General features: G+C 47.4%; 1 pseudogene; it reads left to right on the plus strand.

The window, feature by feature from the left end:
* The first annotated feature begins 4,347 nt into the window (after positions 1 to 4,347).
* On the plus strand, positions 4,348 to 5,816 carry LOC146683628 (uncharacterized; annotated as a pseudogene).
* The last annotated feature ends 13,272 nt before the right edge of the window (positions 5,817 to 19,088 follow it).

Below are 19,088 nucleotides of genomic sequence, written 5' to 3' on the forward strand. Positions count from 1 at the left end.
TAATTCCCTCTAAGCTTTTCACTAAATTGACGGATCTAGGACTCAGCTCATCACTGTGTCAGTGGATCCTCAACTTCCTCACAGACAGACCCCAATCAGTGAGGGTGGGAAAACAAGTCTCCATCTCACTCAACACAGGGGTGCCTCAGGGCTGTGTTTTAAGCCCCCTGCTGTACTCACTGTACACTTATGACTGTGTAGCCACATCAGACACCACCTCCATTGTCAAGTTTGCTGACGACACTGTTGTTGTGGGCCTGATCTCCGACAATATCGAGACGGCCTACCTGGAGGAGATTAGGAACCTGGAGACCTGGTGCCAGGAGAATAACCTCCTCCTAAACGTCAGCAAGACTAAGAAGCTGATCGTGGACTTCACTACAAAGCAGCCGAGGAATTACAAGCCCCTCATCATCAGTGGCACGCCAGTGGAGAGAGTGGACAGTTTCCAATACCTGGGTGTCCACATCACTCAGGACCTGTCATGGTCCTGTCACATCAACACCCTGGTTAAGAAAGCCCGTCAGCGTCTCTTCTTCCTCAGAAGACTTAGAGACTTCCATCTGCCACTGAAGGTGCTCAAGAACTTTTACTCCTGCAAAATCGAGAGCATCCTGACGGGAAACATCTGCACCTGGTTTGGGAACAGCACCAAGCAGGACAGACGAGATCTGCAAAGAGTGGTGCGCTCAGCTGAACGCATCATTCAATCAGAGCTCCCTGACCTGCTGTCCATCTACACCAAGCGGTGCAAGACCAAAGCTAGGAAGATTATGATGGACCTCTCCCATCCCAACAATGGACTCTTCTCACTGTTGAGGTCCGGGAAGCGCTTCCGCTCCCTTAAGGCCAAAACAGAGAGAATGAGGAGGAGCTTCTTCCCCCAGGCTATTCGGGCCCTGAACCAGGTGTAGGACTGGACTCTCACATACACATCTCATCACTATAAGACTGGACTCTCACACACATCACATCACCACACGCACTCTGGTTTTTCTTCATGCACACTTCCTATAATTTATAATCTCTTTCTGCTATTTGCACATTTTTTTACTGTAAATTTCTAAGTTAAATCTGTAAATTTTGTATAACCTGTAAATTTGTAAATACTGTAAAACCACTGTCATTTAATGGCACTACATTGCACAGCTACAAGCATTTCACCTCATGTCATACTGTGTATGGTTGTGTGTGTGACAAATAAAATTTGAATTTGAATTTGAATTTGACTATAGGCGTGAGGGCTATGGGTCTTTAGTCATTGAGGCTGTGAGATCGATCCGCACTGCAGTAAACGCCAGGACCGCCTCCTACAACGCGGGTCTCGCCACTGGCGATATGAGCGCCTACAAAGCGGCCTCGTACGGCGTGCGGCGTGCGGTGAGAGATGCCAAACGCCGGTACCGGGAACGTGTGGAGTCCCGCTTCCACCAGGGGGACACACGGAGTATGTGGCACGGACTATGCACCATTACGGACTACAAAGCCAGGGACACTGCGCCGATCAACGCCGACTCTGCATTCACCAACGAGCTGAATCAGTTCTACGCCCGTTTCGAGGTTAGCCAGGCGGCTAATTCTATCTACCGCCTGACTACCGAGGACAGTGACGTCATCAGCGAGAGACCGGTGACCAGCATTGCGGAGCATGACGTCCGAGCGGCTTTGAGGAGAGTGAACACAAGGAAAGCGGCGGGGCCAGACGGCATCACCGGCCGTCTGCTGTGCTGACCAGCTAGCAGGTGTGTTCACTTACATCTTCAACGAGTCCCTGGCGAAGTCTGTGGTCCCCACATGCTTCAAAAGATCCACCATCATCCCTGTGCCCAAGAACAGCAAACCCTCATCCCTGAACGATTACCGGCCAGTTGCACTGACCTCGGTAGTAATGAAGGTGTTTGAGAGGCTGCTGAAGAACACCATCTCTTCCTCCATCCCAGACACCACAGATCCGCTGCAGTTCGCCTACAGATCCAACAGATCCACAGAGGATGCCATCGCCCACGTCCTACACACCACTCTCAGCCACGTGGACAAGAAACAGGGTAACTATGTGCGAATGCTGTTTGTTGATTACAGTTCAGCGTTTAACACAATAGTGCCCTGCAGACTGTTCACAAAGCTGAGGGATCTAGGACTTAACAGCCGTCTGTGTGCATGGGTGTTGGACTTCCTCACTGGCAGAACTCAGGTGGTGAGGGTGGGCAGGTGCTTCTCCAACAGCATCACGATCAACACAGGAGCACCTCAGGGATGTGTCCTCTCGCCACTGCTCCACTCCCTCTACACTTCAGACTGTGTGGCCACCCATGGCTCCAACACCATTGTGAAGTTTGCTGACGACACAGTGGTGTTGGGTGCCATCTCCAACAACGATGAGGCGGCCTACATGGATGAAGTGAAGAATCTGGCATCATGGTGCCAGGACAACCACCTCCAGCTGAACGTCGGCAAGACCAAGGAGCTGGTGGTGGACTTCAGAAGGGGTCAGCACAGAGACTACAAGCCCATTATCATCAATGGAGCTCCAGTGGAGAGGGTGCAGTCCTTCAAGTATCTTGGTGTTCACATCTCCTCAGACCTGACATGGGCTTCCCACATTCAGGTCCAGACCAAAAAGGCTAGGCAGCGCCTGTATCACCTACGACAACTGAGGAAGTTCAGGGTCTCTCCAAAGATCCTCAGGATTTTCTATACAGGCGCTGTGGAGAGCATCCTCACACAGAACATGACATCGTGGTTTGGGAACAGCTGTGTGAAGGACCAAAAAGCTCTCCAGAGAGTGATCCGTACAGCAGAACGCTGCTGCAGGATTGCTCTCCCCCCGCTTCAGGACACCTACACCAGGAGATGCCGGACTAGAGCAGCGCAGATACTGAAGGACCCGTCCCATCCTGGCAACAAACTTTTCCAATTTCTGCAATCTGGTAGAAGGTTCCGCATCATCTGGGCAAGGACAGAGAGACTCAAGAGGAGCTTCTATCCCCAAGCCATCCGTGCCCTAAACACACACACCGGCCCGCTCACATCATCTCACATCATCTATAATTGACTGAGGCAGGACTCTTCCAGACACTAAACCAAGGCACAATGTACATTTCAAATTCCTTTAATTTTAAACATGTTTATATTGTCTATTCATATTACAGTTTTTCTCGATTGCCTAAACACTATAACCAGGCTTCTAAACTAAAATTTCAAAACCGTAATGCTATTGTTCAAAAAGCTCACCCATTTCCCTGAACTATAAACACTATTCCCTGCTTTGACACATGACTCAAATTTGGTGAACTGTTACTGCAAAACTCTACACACAAATCCCTACATTTTACAGTGCTTACACCATGTAGTCATTTAGAAAGCACTAGCATGCAATAATGTTAACTTAAGTCAGCATAGCTTGAGCTCAATTAGCACACAATTAACCAGGTGGAAACACTAGGAGTCAAAATTTAGCACACACCAATCAGAACCTGCGATGGATAGATAAAAGGGCCAAAGTCAGCTCATTCAGGTTTGAAACAATGGATCCAAAGAGATGCAAAGGAAGAGGACGTGGTGGAGAAAGAGGATGTGTTGAAGGAGGAGGACGTGGTGGAGGAAGAGGACATGGTGAAAGAGGAGGACGTGGTGAAAGAGGAGGACGTGGTGGAAGAGGAGGAGGAGGTGGTCTAGGACAACAGGAAGGTGGTGGAGGAGGAGGAGGACGTGGTGGAGGAAGAGGACATGGTGGAGGAAGAGGACATGGTGAAAGAGGAGGACGTGGTGGAAGAGGAGGAGGAGGTGGTCTAGGACAACAGGAAGGTGGTGAAGGAGGAGGACGTGGTGGAGGAAGAGGACATGGTGAAAGAGGAGGATGTGGTGAAGGAGGAGGACGTGGTGGAGGAAGAGGACATGGTGAAAGAGGAGGACGTGGTGGAAGAGGAGGAGGAGGTGGTCTAGGACAACAGGAAGGTGGTGGAGGAGGAGGGAGAGGTAGAGGAGGAGGAGGACGTGGTGAAGGAGGTGGAGGTGGAGAACGACGGCGACAAGGAAGGGGAAGAGCAAGGGCACGAAGACAGTCAGTCTCGGATGAAATTCGAGCCACTTTAGTTGACCATGTCCTTGTCCATGGGATGACTATGAGGGAGGCTGGGCAACGAGTACAACCAAATTTGAGTCGCTTCACTGTTGCCTCCATCATCAGAACCTTCAGGGAGGAAAACAGGTAGGTGTACTTGCAGTAAGACTGCTTTGTACAGTAACTTGTAAGTTACTGAACTTATGTGTCTTGAGTTTCAGTATGTTTCCATTATTTTCCTGTAAAATGAATGTGTGACAGTTCCAGTAATGAGTGCTTCTATTTTTGTAGGACACAGAGATGACCACCTGGTGGAGGCAGGTTAAGGCTTTTGTCGGAGGAGCAAGAGAGGGAACTTGTAAACATGGTAATTGCAAATAATGTAATCCGCCTGCGAGAGATTCAAAGGAGAGTGATTGAGGATGATCATCTTTTTCGAGGCATAAATGCCATCAGCCTCTCCACAATTGACCGCATCCTCCGAAAGAATCAATTCCGGATGAAACAGGCATACCGAGTCCCTTTCGAACAAAACTCTAACAGAGTGAAGAACCAACGTGTGGAATATGTTCAGGTATGAGTTTTGATACTGTATAAAGTATTGTGTACCATCACAGCATGGCAGTTTATGCTGCCATTTCAGCACTCTTGAACTGTGGTTCAGGGTACCGATTGACTCTACTGTGTTATGTGTTTTGCAGAGAATCTTTGAGATTGAAGGACGGCCTGTTCCCCATGAAATAATCTTTGTGGATGAGGCAGGTTTTAACCTGACCAAAAGAAGGAAAAGGGGGAGGAACATAATTGGCCATCGGGCTATTGTAAATGTCCCTGGTCAGCGTGGGGGGAATGTCACTATGTGCGCAGCCATCAGCCAACGAGGGGTACTCCACCACCATGCCGTACTAGGACCCTATAACACTATGCTTCTCCTTGCTTTTCTTGATGGTTTAAGACAACATATGTTCCAGCTGGACTACAGGGAACCAGCACAGCCAGAGCAGCCTCACTACGTTGTTGTGTGGGATAACGTCAGCTTCCATCGCGCTGCTCTGGTTCGTGACTGGTTTACCAATAACCCAAGGTTTTCTAATATCTTTCTGCCTGCATACTCTCCCTTTCTAAACCCGATAGAGGAGTTATTTTCGGCATGGCGGTGGAAAGTGTATGACCGAGAACCTTATGTCCGTGTTCACCTCCTTCAGGCCATGGAAGAGGCCTGCCTAGACATATCAGTAGATGCATGCCAGGGGTGGATCAGGCATGCAAGAGGATTTTACCCCCGCTGCCTGGCTGGGGCCAATATAGCCTGTGATGTGGATGAGATTCTCTGGCCTGACCCAGACCAAAGACAAGATGCTGAGGTGGGATAATGTTTCTGGTGTGTGTTGTACTGTATAGTACATGAATGACAATGTGCCACTGTACATACATTGGTTGCGTCTTTTGTGTTTATCATGTGACAAGGGTTTTGAAGGGGAGAACCATAAGCAACCTAATTGTTTTGGAACTATTGTTTTGAATTAATTGTACCAGTGTGCAAAACTCTGTTGTAGTGTGTGTGTTTTTGAGGGCTTGTGTTTGATGTCTGAGGGCAAAGTTTGGTTTTTCAGCAGGAGTGAATAGTTTTGGGTGTAGAGCTTCATTTTGACCTGGAAATAGGATGTTTGGGGAATTGAGTGAGAGGTTATGGATTTGTGTTTACTGTTGTGAGGATATGAGGCGTAGTTTCAAGAAATGTGTTTTAGCAATCGAGAAAAACTGTAATGTACAGAATTCACCTGCCTGCTGCTACTACTGCACATTCACCCAATGTGTATATATATATATATATATATATATATATATATATATATATCCATAGGTCCCTCATCCTATTTGATAGGATGAGGGACTGACATAAAGACAAGAAAGCTCCTTACCATGCATGGAGGGTTTCACCCCAAGTCCAGCACCCTGAGGCTATACGCTAAGCGGAAGGAAGGGGGCCGGGGACTGGTGAGTGTCAGCACCACAGTCCAGGATGAGACAACGAACATCCAAGAATACATTGGGAAGATGGCCCCAACTGACCGAGTGCTCAGTGAATACCTCAGGCAGCAGAAACCCAAGAAAGAGGAGGGAGACGAGGAACCATCATGGAAGGACAGGCCCCTGCACGGTATGTACCACCGGCAGATAGAGGAGGTGGCTGATATCCAGAAATCCTACCAGTGGCTGGACAAAGCTGGACTGAAAGACAGCACAGAGGCACTAATCATGGCAGCACAAGAACAAGCTCTGAGTACAAGATCCATAGAGGCTGGGGTCTATCACACCAGGCAAGACCCCAGGTGCAGGCTGTGTAAAGATGCCCCAGAGACAATCCAGCACATAACAGCAGGGTGCAAGATGCTAGCAGGCAAGGCATACATGGAACGCCATAACCAAGTGGCCGGCATAGTGTACAGGAACATCTGTGCCGAGTATAACCTGGAAGTCCCGAGGTCAAAATGGGAGATGCCCCCAAGGGTGGTGGAGAATGACCGAGCTAAGATCCTGTGGGACTTCCAGATACAGACGGACAAAATGGTGGTGGCTAACCAACCGGACATAGTGGTGGTAGACAAACAGAAGAAGACGGCCGTAGTGATCGATGTAGCGGTTCCCAATGACAGCAGCATCAGGAAGAAGGAACACGAGAAGCTGGAGAAATACCAAGGGCTCAGAGAAGAGCTCGAGAGGATGTGGAGGGTGAAGGTAACGGTGGTCCCCGTGGTAATCGGAGCACTAGGTGCGGTGACTCCCAAGCTAGGCGAGTGGCTCCAGCAGATCCCGGGAATAACATCAGAGATCTCTGTCCAGAAGAGCGCAGTCCTGGGAACAGCTAAGATACTGCGCAGGACCCTCAAGCTCCCAGGCCTCTGGTAGAGGACCCGAGCTTGAAGGATAAACCGCCCGCAGGGGCGTGCTGGGTGTTTTTTTTTTTTTATATATATATATATATGTTCTTCCTATGTTCTTCCTCTACAGCCCCCCCCCCCCCCCCCCCCCCCCAATTTTTGCACATGTCGAGGAGTGTGTCAGGCTACATTTCACTACGTGTTATACTTGTATAGCTATGCATGTGACAAATAAAGAACCTTGAACCTTGAACCTATTCCAGTCTTTTGGGGGATGGGAATAATGGTGGAGGCCTTCAGACAAGTGGGAATAGTGAAGGGAATACCATGTTTACATACATACATACATTAGGGACCAAGTGAACATTTTATCCTCCACTGATTTGTTAAAAGCAGGAAAAATGGGCAAGTGTAAGGATTTGAGTGTGTGTGATAAGGGCCAATGAATATGCTGGACAAGCAAGTCAGATCCATGAAGCCCCCAGCTCACACCTCACAGGACCTACTATCTATCTGTTACTAACATCTTTGTGTCAGATACTGTCATGATCCTGGGTCCTTTTGACCCAGCGTTTTGTGTTTTCTCTTCGCGATTTTGGTTCTGTTCTTCCTCTGGTTAGTGTTTACTCTGTTCTGCCCGTGTGTTCCTGTATCTAGTCCGCGTTCTTAGTTTGTGTCCTTTCATGTGTAAGTTCCTGTTTTATTGTGAAGGTCTGTGTCTTATGTGAGTGTTTTCAGTTTGCCTCCCTAGTCTCGTCATGTTAATTACTCCCAGCTGTGTCCCCACCTGTATGTATCCCCCTGTGTTCTCTGAGTGTATTTAAGTTGTGTCTTCTGTCATAGTAGTTGCTGGTTCGTCTGTGTTGTTTCCCCTCGGTCTCCCTGTATGTATTTCCCCGGACCTCCCTGCACCGTCATTCCTGGTTTGTGTTGTTAGTTTACCCAGTTTAGGTTTCGGTTTCATGTTCACACCCTGTTGCTGTTTGTACCCACTGCTGTAATTAAACACTCACCTGCACCAGAGCTGCCGCCTTTTGGATCCTCACTACAAATCCACACAGCTTGCCCCGCAAACCGTGACAGAACGAACCAGCCACCATGGACCCAGCGGCAGTAAATCCGTCCGAGGAGCTCCAGGACGACATCACATACAATGTGGAGATCCTTCTCAGCCTATGGCTGGAACATGCCCCGGAAGAGCTTCGCCGCGCAGCAGAAGACCGGCTGCAACGGCTCTTTTCCGGCCTGCCATGGCTATTGGACTCGCTTCCTCCGACCATGCAGGCTTTTCTCCGGCTCACACCGCACCTTCTCTCAGCCACTCCTGCCTCGCTGCCCGACTCGCCGGATGTGATCTTGCCCGGCCCGTCGGAGCCGTCTGCGGGGAGGAGACGCCAATCGCGCCGCAAGCGCGCCACCCCACAGCCGGACGTTCGGGCTTCTAAATCGCCGGCTGTGGTGAGTGAGGACTCTTTTTCATTTTCGGACTGCATGACTGTTCATTCAGGGGCTGCGTTTTGTGTGGCGGATATCAACGCGAGCTGCTTATCGCCTGTGCAGGTACCGGCAGCTAAGTTAGCTCCCCCGCAGCCACTCTCAGCTCAGTTTCCTGTGCTTCCTTCAGTTCAATCTCCGGTGCCACCCTCAGTTCAGTCTCCTGTGCCACCCTCAGTTCAGTCTCCTGTGCCACCCTCAGTTCAGTCTCCTGTGCCACCCTCAGTTCAGTTTCCAGAGCCTCCCTCAGTTCAGTTTCCAGAGCCTCCTGTAGCGCAGGCCCCAGTAGCTCCAGTGCCGCCTGTAGCGCAGGCCCCAGTAGCTCCAGTGCCGCCTGTAGCGCAGGCCCCAGTAGCTCCAGTGCCGCCTGTAGCGCAGGCCCCAGTAGCTCTGGCTCCTGTATCATCGGCTTCACTCATTCACTCCGTGCAGGGAGAAAGTTTAATTTCACCTCAAGGTGCTTTTCCTGGTTCAGCCGCCATTGGCACTGTTTGCCGCTCCAGGGCTTCCCCAGAGGCTAGGTCCCAGTCCTCAGCTGATTCTGGACCCCTGGAGTTTAAGCAGCCACCTGGGAAGTGCCCCGTGTCAGTGCTGTCTGAGCAGGGCCAGTGCTCAGCACAGCACCCATTTCCTTCATGTCTGCCAGTGGACTCCATGCCTGCTGGCTTTGTGATGGCTTCTGCTGGAGGGTCCAAGGGGCCCGTCCAGCCTTCGTCTCGTGTCTCCGCTGGAGGATCCGAGGGACCGCTCCAGCCTTCGTCTCGTGTCTCCGCTGGAGGGTCCGACGGACCGCTCCGGTCTTTGTTTCCTGTTTCCGCTGGAGGGTCCAAGGGACCGCTCCGGCCTTTGTCTCCTGTTTCAGCTGGGGGGCCCGAGGAGCCCGTCCAGCAGCCTTCCTCGTCAGCTGGTGGTTCCGGAGAACCACACCAGCCTCATGCCTCATCGGCTGGAGGGTCCGAGGGGCCCGTTCAGCCGCCTGTCTCCGCTGGAGGGTCCGAGGGGCCCGTTCAGCCGCCTGTCTCCGCTGGAGGGTCCGAGGAGCCTGTCCAGCCGCCACCTGCGGCCGCCTCGTCGTCGCCTGGTCCAGCTTCATCAGAGTCTTCATCCTCGTCTGGTCCGGCCTCTGCTTCTGCTACGCCTGGTCCGGCCTCTGCTTCTGCTACGCCTGGTCCGGCCTCTGCTTCTGCTACGCCTGGTCCTGCGGCTGTTAAGCCGCCGCCCAAGCCTCGTTCTGCACCTCGATATCGCCGGCCATTTTCCGGGCCACCTGCTGGACGTCACCGCCGTCGGGGTCGGTCCCCTGAACTGCTCCGTGGTCTCCTTCGTCGCCGCCGCTGCCTTCCGCACGGCCGGCCCCCGGACCGCCATCGCCTGAGTGGCCGCCGCTGCCTTCCGCACGGCCGGCCCCCGGACCGCCATCGCCTGAGTGGCCGCCGTTGCCGTCCGCACGGCCGGCCTCCCGAACTGTATCCACGTCGCCGCCGTTGCCGTCCGCACGGTCGGCCCCCCGAACTGTTTTGGACTCCTGTGCTGTCGGCCCCCTGGCCGGCCCCCCGAACTGTTTTGGACTCCTGTGCTGTTGGCCCCCTGGCCGGCCCCCTGAACTGTTTTGGACTCCTGTGCTGTCGGCCCCCTGAACTCTTCTGTTTTGGACTCTGTTTTTTCCTGTGTTCTGGTGTGCTTCGTTTCTTTTGGTTTTGGGCTCGTTTTTTGTTTTTGTCTTTTGGCCTTCTGGTGCTCCGGTTTTGTTTTGCTTCGAGCCCTCCGTCCTGGACCCCCGCCGCCCGCCCTGGTCGGGTTGTTTTCTGTTTTTTCTGGCTGTTTTGTTTCTTGTTGGGCTGTCTGGAGCCAGCCTTTGAGGGGGGGGGTACTGTCATGATCCTGGGTCCTTTTGACCCAGCGTTTTGTGTTTTCTCTTCGCGATTTTGGTTCTGTTCTTCCTCTGGTTAGTGTTTACTCTGTTCTGCCCGTGTGTTCCTGTATCTAGTCCGCGTTCTTAGTTTGTGTCCTTTCATGTGTAAGTTCCTGTTTTATTGTGAAGGTCTGTGTCTTATGTGAGTGTTTTCAGTTTGCCTCCCTAGTCTCGTCATGTTAATTACTCCCAGCTGTGTCCCCACCTGTATGTATCCCCCTGTGTTCTCTGAGTGTTTTTAAGTTGTGTCTTCTGTCATAGTAGTTGCTGGTTCGTCTGTGTTGTTTCCCCTCGGTCTCCCTGTATGTATTTCCCCGGACCTCCCTGCACCGTCATTCCTGGTTTGTGTTGTTAGTTTACCCAGTTTAGGTTTCGGTTTCATGTTCACACCCTGTTGCTGTTTGTACCCACTGCTGTAATTAAACACTCACCTGCACCAGAGCTGCCGCCTTTTGGATCCTCACTACAAATCCACACGGCTTGCCCCGCAAACCGTGACAGATACTGCAGCACTCTTTCAGGGGTCTAGTGGAGTCCATGGTTTGACAAGTAAGGGCTGTTCTGGCATATCGATATCAGCAATTTGATACCCTATTGATTATCTTTATCGATTCTCATTTGATTATCATTGGCTCCATCATCGCTAAGCAGCATATCAAAGACATTACTAACATGCAAATTAATTGCATGCTGTGTGTTCAAATGTTTGTACATGTTGGAAGAATTTCCCCCTTTGTTAAAAGGTGAAAAAACAAAATATTATCCATATCCCTGCTGTGAATGCGCCACTATTTTCCTCCTCTGGCACACAAACTAAAATCAGCTTATTGTAGTACAAGAGCAAGAGGAACAGATAAATATAATCAATATGGAAGCAGACTTACAATTCCAAAGAACGGAACTACTGGGAACTGAAATAAATGGATTAAGCAGTGGCAGTCCTAGCCTGTTTGGCGCCCTGGGCGAACACTCCCTGTGGTGCCCCTAACCCCCCCCCCCCCCCCCGCCCCCCACACACACACACACACACACACACACACACACACACGGACAAAACATAACGTGTCGCCTGTATCTAAAACCGCTACTGGGATTAAGTTTTTAAAAAATGGATTAAGAATTAAACAATAGTTAGAGTTACTGTGAAATCACAGTCACAGCTTTGCAACACTATATGCATGTTACTGTGTTTTAACAAAGAAAGAAACTTACCTTACTCCTTTCTCCTTACCTTCCTGGCAATTAATTACATCTATCTAATAAAGACAATATATGAAGCAAGGATATATTGCCTTTTTTCTGTCCCAGTTTTCTTTTTTAATGATATACCCAATTCCCCAACATGAGGTATATACAAAACAACTGAGGCTTCTCTTAGTTGTATAAATGAGATAAATGATGGGGAAATAAGTTATGTTATGTTTTGTGTGTTCTGTTCCCACATAGGAACCATTCTCCGTACTCCTGCATGCTTTCTCTCCAGGTACTCCATCACCCTACAAGACACACTGTAGCAAATGGAGAGATGAATGGATGTACATATGTTTCACTGTAAAATGTCCGTCATGTTGTCAGTTATGGAAATATTTGTTTGCTAAGTGAAGATCATCCTTTTTATATCCTTTTTACAGTCATGTGCAGTAGCGGTTTTAGATACGGGCGATTGCCCGGGGCGGCATCGTGGTGGGGGGCGGCATCACGGGCATCGGCAAAAAAAAAAAATGCTCCTACTCATGCTGCCCCGACGTCATGCCAGCGCATATTGGGAATGGCATAGGCCCCGATCGGTTTTCTATCGCCCATTTGCTGGGAGTAAGGGCTCCCTTCGTTTGCAAGGTGCGCCTGCTGCTTGCGGCGCAGAGAGGAGAGGGCGTGGCGGCGGGGGATTCTCTGATCGGCTGGAGCGGCATCTAAAAACCAACTCGCAAAATAAAACAAAATAAAAACAAACCAACAAACACGAAAACACCAGACATTATGATACAGACTTATAATTTGCACCAATGTTTTTTCGAAATTCTATACACGAAAAGTGAGCGCGAGAGCCCTCGGTGCACCTGCTCGCTGCTGAAGTCAAAGTAAACTTTATTGTCATCTCCGCTACATACAGTCCAGTATATAGAGACACGAGACGACGAGGCTCCAGTTACAGCAGTGCAAGTAAACAAACAATATATATAAGAAGAGTAAGAAAATAAATATACACTTTAGGACTAGGGGTAAAGGGATCAATAACAATTTAAAATTTACAGTTTGATGATTTAAAGCAGGGGTCGGCAACACTGGGCACCCGTGCCACAGTTGGCACGCGAAGGGTTAAGTGATGGCACGACCATAGCTGGACTGGCCATTGGGCATTATTTTGGTCGGTGGCCGATGATTTTTTTTTTTTTGTAACGGTATATAATGAAAGTGGTGGATTGGCCAGATGCTGGTCGGTGTGTAAAAAACGAACTCAGTTGTTTGGTGGTGGCTAAGCTTCCACAGATTCAGTAATATTAATAAGTGGTGGATGCCAGCAGGTGGATGAGAGAAAGGGGAGGCAAGAGGAGAGACCCGAGGCAGCCGCCGGTCCGAGTGTCAGGTGAACTGAACTTCAGGTAAGAAGTTATGACCTGCAGTCTATCTGGGTCAGATATAAACCAAGTTTAGGTGCAGTTTATTCTTGTTGTGCTGACTTTTTATAGTCAGTTACAATAACTGTACTTTATTTTATTCATAAGGTTAGTTAGTAGAGTTGCCAACCGTCCCGTAAAAAGACGGAATCGTCCCGCATCCAGAGAAAATATTACACGTTTGGTGTTGAGCTGAGAAGGGACGCAGTTTGTCCCGGACTTCAGCTACAATGAAAAAGACATAAAGCTGGAGCTGCACAGCTGCCTCTTCTCTCATTCTCTCCCCTCTCTCTCCTGTTGCTACTTTAATCATGAAACTGATCAATGATCAGCTGATCGGCTTTTCTCTCTTGTTTGTTTATCGCCCACTTTGCGCCAGAAAGAGGAAACCGCCGGATGTCGCGCTAAACAACAGCAGCACGTTTAAGCTTGATCAGCTGTTGTTAGAATTTATTTAATATTTCTTTTTAGTAGCTGATGTTTGCTGGAGCCACAGCTCAAACCTGCTGGTCATGGTGTTGGTTTGGTTATCTGGTGAGCGGGAAACATGCAGATGAAACCAGGAGATGTCCTTACTGAATCATCAGAGCTGAACAGGTGATGGAGAAACAGTTTTACCTTTTAGGTGACATGAATGAGTTCAAGGGTTGGGTTGAATATTAACAAACATGCCATATTGGCCCAGTTTATTTCTCTTATCAGTGGTTCTATATATTGTGTAACTGTTCATATAGAGCGTTATTAGATTTATTGCTAATACAATCATATGGCACAGAACTTCTGAGGAAATTTTAAATGGCACTCGTCATCAGAAAGGTTGCCTACCCCTGATTTAAAGTCTCGCACACAACCCGTCAAAAGGGGAGGGGGGGGCCTGCTGCTTCCAAATAGAGCACATTTCATTTATAATGTTGTAAATCCAATACCATTATGTATTCATGATTTGAATCCTGGGTTGTGTGAAATCTCAGAAATGCACCCTAGACAAAGTGTGCTCATCTCGTTTTAGTTTTAGCTCTTCGAAGCCGACCGGGAGGTCAAGGCACGATGTGCCGGGAGAGCGGTGTTCCTCCCGGCTGTAGTAGGTCTTGACCTCCCGTTAGCTTTGAGATGGTGGGTGTCAGATCTCCGAAAACGTCTGAGCACTTTTGCAAATATGCGATGTCTTGTAAACTGAGCAAATATCTGACGTTTACACAACTACATTCATGCCTCAAAATATCTTAAAAGTGTATTTTGTGACCCAGAAAGAGTAATATTACAACTAAGTAGCTGCCGCCATTGTTGGAATTCAACTTTTGCGAGATCCTGAGTTTGTTTTGGGAGATTTCGCAAAACTTTTGCGAGATCCCGAGTTATTTTTGCGTGATCTCGCCAAAGTCTCTCTTAGCAATCTCAGCAACAAAGGACATACACCCATGTGTGTTGATTTCTCCCTAAGATGGCAAACTGAAACACTCCAAGTTGGTGACTTTTGGAGATTTATTTCCCTGGATGATTGAGAATGCATCAGACGAACACAAAAGGAAGTTCACAGCTTTTAGCAGCTCCCCCACTCCCTCATTGACACACCCCCACTCCCCTCCCTCCAGAATTCCCAGGTAACAACCTAATATACATATGAATGACTAGCCAATTTAGCTTCCACTTGGCTGAAGCTAAAGCTTAGCTAAAAGCCTACCAGCCATTTGGCTGCTCTCCGGGTTTTATAGGTAGAAAGGTAGAAGCCTGGGGATGCTACTGTGTAAACAACTCCTTGGTGGCAGAGCCCCTGGTGTTGATGAGGTCCGCCCCGAGTTCCTGAAAGCTCTGGACATTGTAGGGCTGTCCTGGTTGACACGCCTCTGCAATGTTGCGTGGAGATCAGGGGCAGTACCTGTGGACTAGCAGACCGGGGTGGTGGTCCCCATCTTTAAGAAGGGGGACCGGAGGGTGTGTTCCAACTACAGGGGGATCACACTCCTCAGCCTCCCTGGGAAAGTCTATGCCAGGGTGCTGGAAAGGAGAGTTCGTCCGCTAGTCGAACCTCGGATACAGGAGGAACAATGCGGTTTTCGTCCTGGTCGCGGAACACTGGACCAGCTCTTTATCCTCTCGAGGATACTTGAGGGTGCATGGGAGTTTGCCCAACCAGTCTACATGTGTTTTGTGGACTTGGAGAAGGCATTCGACCGTGTCCCTCAGGGTGTCCTGTGGGAGGTGTTGCGGGAGTATGGGGTGTCTGGCCCATTGCTACGGGCCATTCGATCCCTATACAACCGTTGCAAGAGCTTGGTTCGCATTGCCGGCAATAAGTCGGACTCGTTCCCGGTGGGTGATGGGCTCCGCCAGGGCTGCCCTTTGTCTCCGGTTCTGTTCATAATTTTTATGGACAGGATTTCTAGGCGCAGCCAAGTGGCGGAGGGCTTTCGCTTTGGTGGCCTCAGAATCTCATCTCTGATTTTTGCGGATGATGTGGTTCTGTTGGCTTCACCGGGTGAGGGCCTCCAGCTCGCACTGGAACGGTTCGCAGCCGAGTGTGAAGCAGCGGGAATGAGAATCAGCACCTCCAAATCTGAGGCCATGGTTCTCAGCCGGAAAAGGGTGGAGTGCCCACTCCGGGTCGGGGATGAGTTCCTGCCCCAGGTGGAGGAGTTCAAGTATCTCGGGGTCTTGTTCGCGAGTGATGGGAGAAGGGAGCCGGAGATCGACAGACGGATTGGGGCTGCAGCTGCAGTAATGCGACCCGGCCTCGGATAAAGCAGATGAAGATGGATGGATGGATGGACAAATATAATGACTCAATATATTTGGTCATTTCAAAAGTAATATCAGTTTTATCTTTCCATAGCACCTTTCACAAGTATCTGTGACAGAGTGGTGACCTGAGTGTTTTGACCTGTGACCGCTGAGATAGGCTCCAGTTCAAACGCAACAAAAGAGAATGGATGGAAGATGAAGTGTTAGGTTTGTAGCATAAACCTATTCGCTGGAACGTTAAGACAATATAATTACACTGCTAAGCAAGACACAAATAGGCAAAGTTCTTCATGTTACTCGTGCACGGGAGAGAACCGGACAACCGCTTGACTCCAGTTGGTCTCGTCCGTCCTCCTGTAACACTGCCCTTTTATTGAGGTTACATGAATATGCATAGGTTCATTAACATACGACGTCTACATACAAACAAAGAGTACCTTGCCTGTGTGTGTGTGTGTGTGTGTGTGTGTGTGTATGTGTGTGTGTGTGTGTGTGTGTGTGTGTGTGTTGCTGATCAAAGGGTTAAACATCCTTGGTCAGGAAGAGGGTAGCCTCCCCCTCACCCTAGATGGTTCATCCTAGATAACACGGTGAGGAAGTCCTGCAGTTCATCTAAACAAAGAGCACTTAGACTAGAACAGACGTAGCTACGTTAATCCTACCATAAAACAATAAGACACGGTATGACCTCTCATGCTCCCAAAGTGCTGTCTAATACACACAAAGTTTGCAGACTATCAAGGATCAAAACCTCTACCAATCTACAACTAATTACAAAACTCTAAGCATATATAAGTAAATATTTCTAAGCATAAATGACAATCAACAATACAAATCTAACATGAAGGACGTCTGACTTCAAACAGCATTGATGGTTCTGTCTAAGTGGGAAAACTGGATTATCTGTTGGCACACAGATGATTTTACTTATTTGCTCACGTGAAGAACAGATTTTTTTTTAAAGAGCTTTGTAAAGTGTAATATATCTTGTTATGTGGTGTGAAATATTTTCACTGTCTCTGGTGACTGTTTATGCATCTGTGTCTCGGTGAGTGCTTTTCATTAAGCTAATGCTACTTCATCTTAGCTTCTCCTGAGTAAGGGATGAGTGAGTGTTAGGAGAAAGGATATAATTGTTTTTCACCATACACTCCTTCAACAGCCTCTTCTTTTCTTCTTGAGATCCATCAAGAGGTACGGATATAAATGTACGCCGGGCTGGATGTGGCTTGCGGGCCATGAGTTTGACACATGTGCTCTACCTAATCACATGAGCCAAGGTGTGAAGTTTCAGGTGAGCTCGTCATTGCTGGATATTCAGTGTTGAGAGTGTTATGGAAAATATTGAATAAAACTGCAAACAACAGGCATGCGTGGCTTTTGAAGTGAGGTTTATTAAAAAAAGAAAAGAAAAACACTGCAGTGGAGAAAAATGTTCAGATCACACACCTAACCCGTTATACTTCCCAAACAAAGAACGTTTCACAGCAGATCAATTATTAACAGATCCTTATCTCTTCAGTCTAGGAACAGTTCCGACCAACCGTCATCTCATCTGCAACAGGATGTCCAGAGCCCTCAAGAGGAAAATGAGTCTGCTGTGAAGGTGCAATAAAACTTGGACCCCACTTTTGATCACATTCCACATGCATACAACTGATGCCAAGAGTGAGCTTTCTATACTGAGTACAAAAGTGTTACTACTGTTACTAAAGTGAATCAATTAATACATAAACTAAAGAAATTTCCAGTACAAGAGTCTGCAGCCTCCAAAACAAAACCATCTTCAACCGATCCAAGGGCTGTGTGGTGCTCCAGCAAAAAAAAAACAAAAAACTAACAGCAGTGATTAATCAACACTTATTCAGATGTTACAAATGCAATCACACAAAAATGTCTCAACCATTAATCAGTTAAATGACTAATTGGTTGTCTGGTTTTAAGCCTAATCCTTTTTATTTGTTCTAGATGTGAATCTCTTGAGTTTCGTGAACCTTGGTTGGATGAAGGATGAGCTCAAAAGAGGCTGTCCAGTGTTTGCCAATGTCCCATAAAAAGGGAAAAACTGTAGCCTGCTCTTTCAGGCCAGCAGTCTTTGGTCAGACATTAGTTTGTCTCTTCTGACTCAGACTTTTTACTGTTATGTATTATGTTGTTGTTATCTGGCCAAGAACTTCCATGAAAAAGCCAAATACAAGCACTTCTTCAAAAGGCAAATGGCAAGTCTAAATATTACCAGTTTACCTCACAAATGCCCTTATTGTGGTTTTTGAGTTCATACTGGGGAGACATTTGCAAAAATCATTTCACCTTATTGTTGTGAAAATATTGAATGACTGATGAATTGGTAGATACATTCATTTATTGATTCATAAATCCATTCCTTGTTTAATTTCTGAGCTCTGCTTGAAATACTGCATTTGAAAATGCCTGTCACAACAGAAAACATAATCAACTTCATGTGCTCTGTTTGGTTCTATTCTGTAACTTGATAATGATCACTTACATAATGAGCAAGTTTTAAATATAATAGGTATGGCATCGACTGGGGAGCAGGACCATGGAGTTTTTTGTTTTTGTTTCCATTTTATCTTATTTTTACATTTTATTTTCTCTGTGGAATTGGCTTGAGGAACTGTCCAGTTTCATTTGTACACAAACCTTTTTTTTATTCATTTAATTATTTATTTATTTATTTATTCATATGTAGCTAACAGAAAGAAAATGTTAAAACCTTTATAGATTTTCAGAAAATTAAGAACTGTCAAGTTAGTCTAAAGAATGACTCAACAAACTATATTATATATATATATATATGTTAAAACACACTTTTTTTGCTTAAGAGCATTTTATTTACCCTTGTTATTCTGTTTGAGTAGATTTGAATGGGTGATCCTTTTCACACTGATAAGTGGTTAATGAGTTTTTACTTGGGGGTTCCTAAAAAAGACATCCACTTTGGTCCCTAATGGACATAAATGTCCATTCCCCAAAAAGTGCAATAAAAATATTATATATTAATATTTTTTTCCACTTTAAATTGGTCAGTCTTTTAAAACTACTTCTCCCTGAAATATTCATATAAAGTTTTAATTATATTTTCGTTGTTTTAACCCTTTAAATCCCAGTTTTACTTCATGAGCGCCCTGTTTTTTTAGCCCCCAAAAACAAAAAAACTCAATATTTTAAAAAAATAACATTTGAAGTAATATTTGATTGTTATTATAATTAGGCCTTTAGATGGACTAAAGATTGGCACCAAGAGTCATTTCGATCGCCTTTTATTTTTTTTCCAGGAGCGCGTTTCATAAAATGCACACTATCGACCACGCCCAAAAAGTGCAATAAAAATATTAAATATTAATTTTTTTTTCACTTTAAATTGG

This window comes from Copadichromis virginalis, linkage group LG22, assembly GCF_057382275.1.
Source record: "Copadichromis virginalis isolate Kocher_CV1m ecotype Utaka linkage group LG22, C_Virginalis_male_GT1.1, whole genome shotgun sequence".
In the NCBI taxonomy this organism is placed as follows: Eukaryota; Metazoa; Chordata; class Actinopteri; order Cichliformes; family Cichlidae; genus Copadichromis; species Copadichromis virginalis.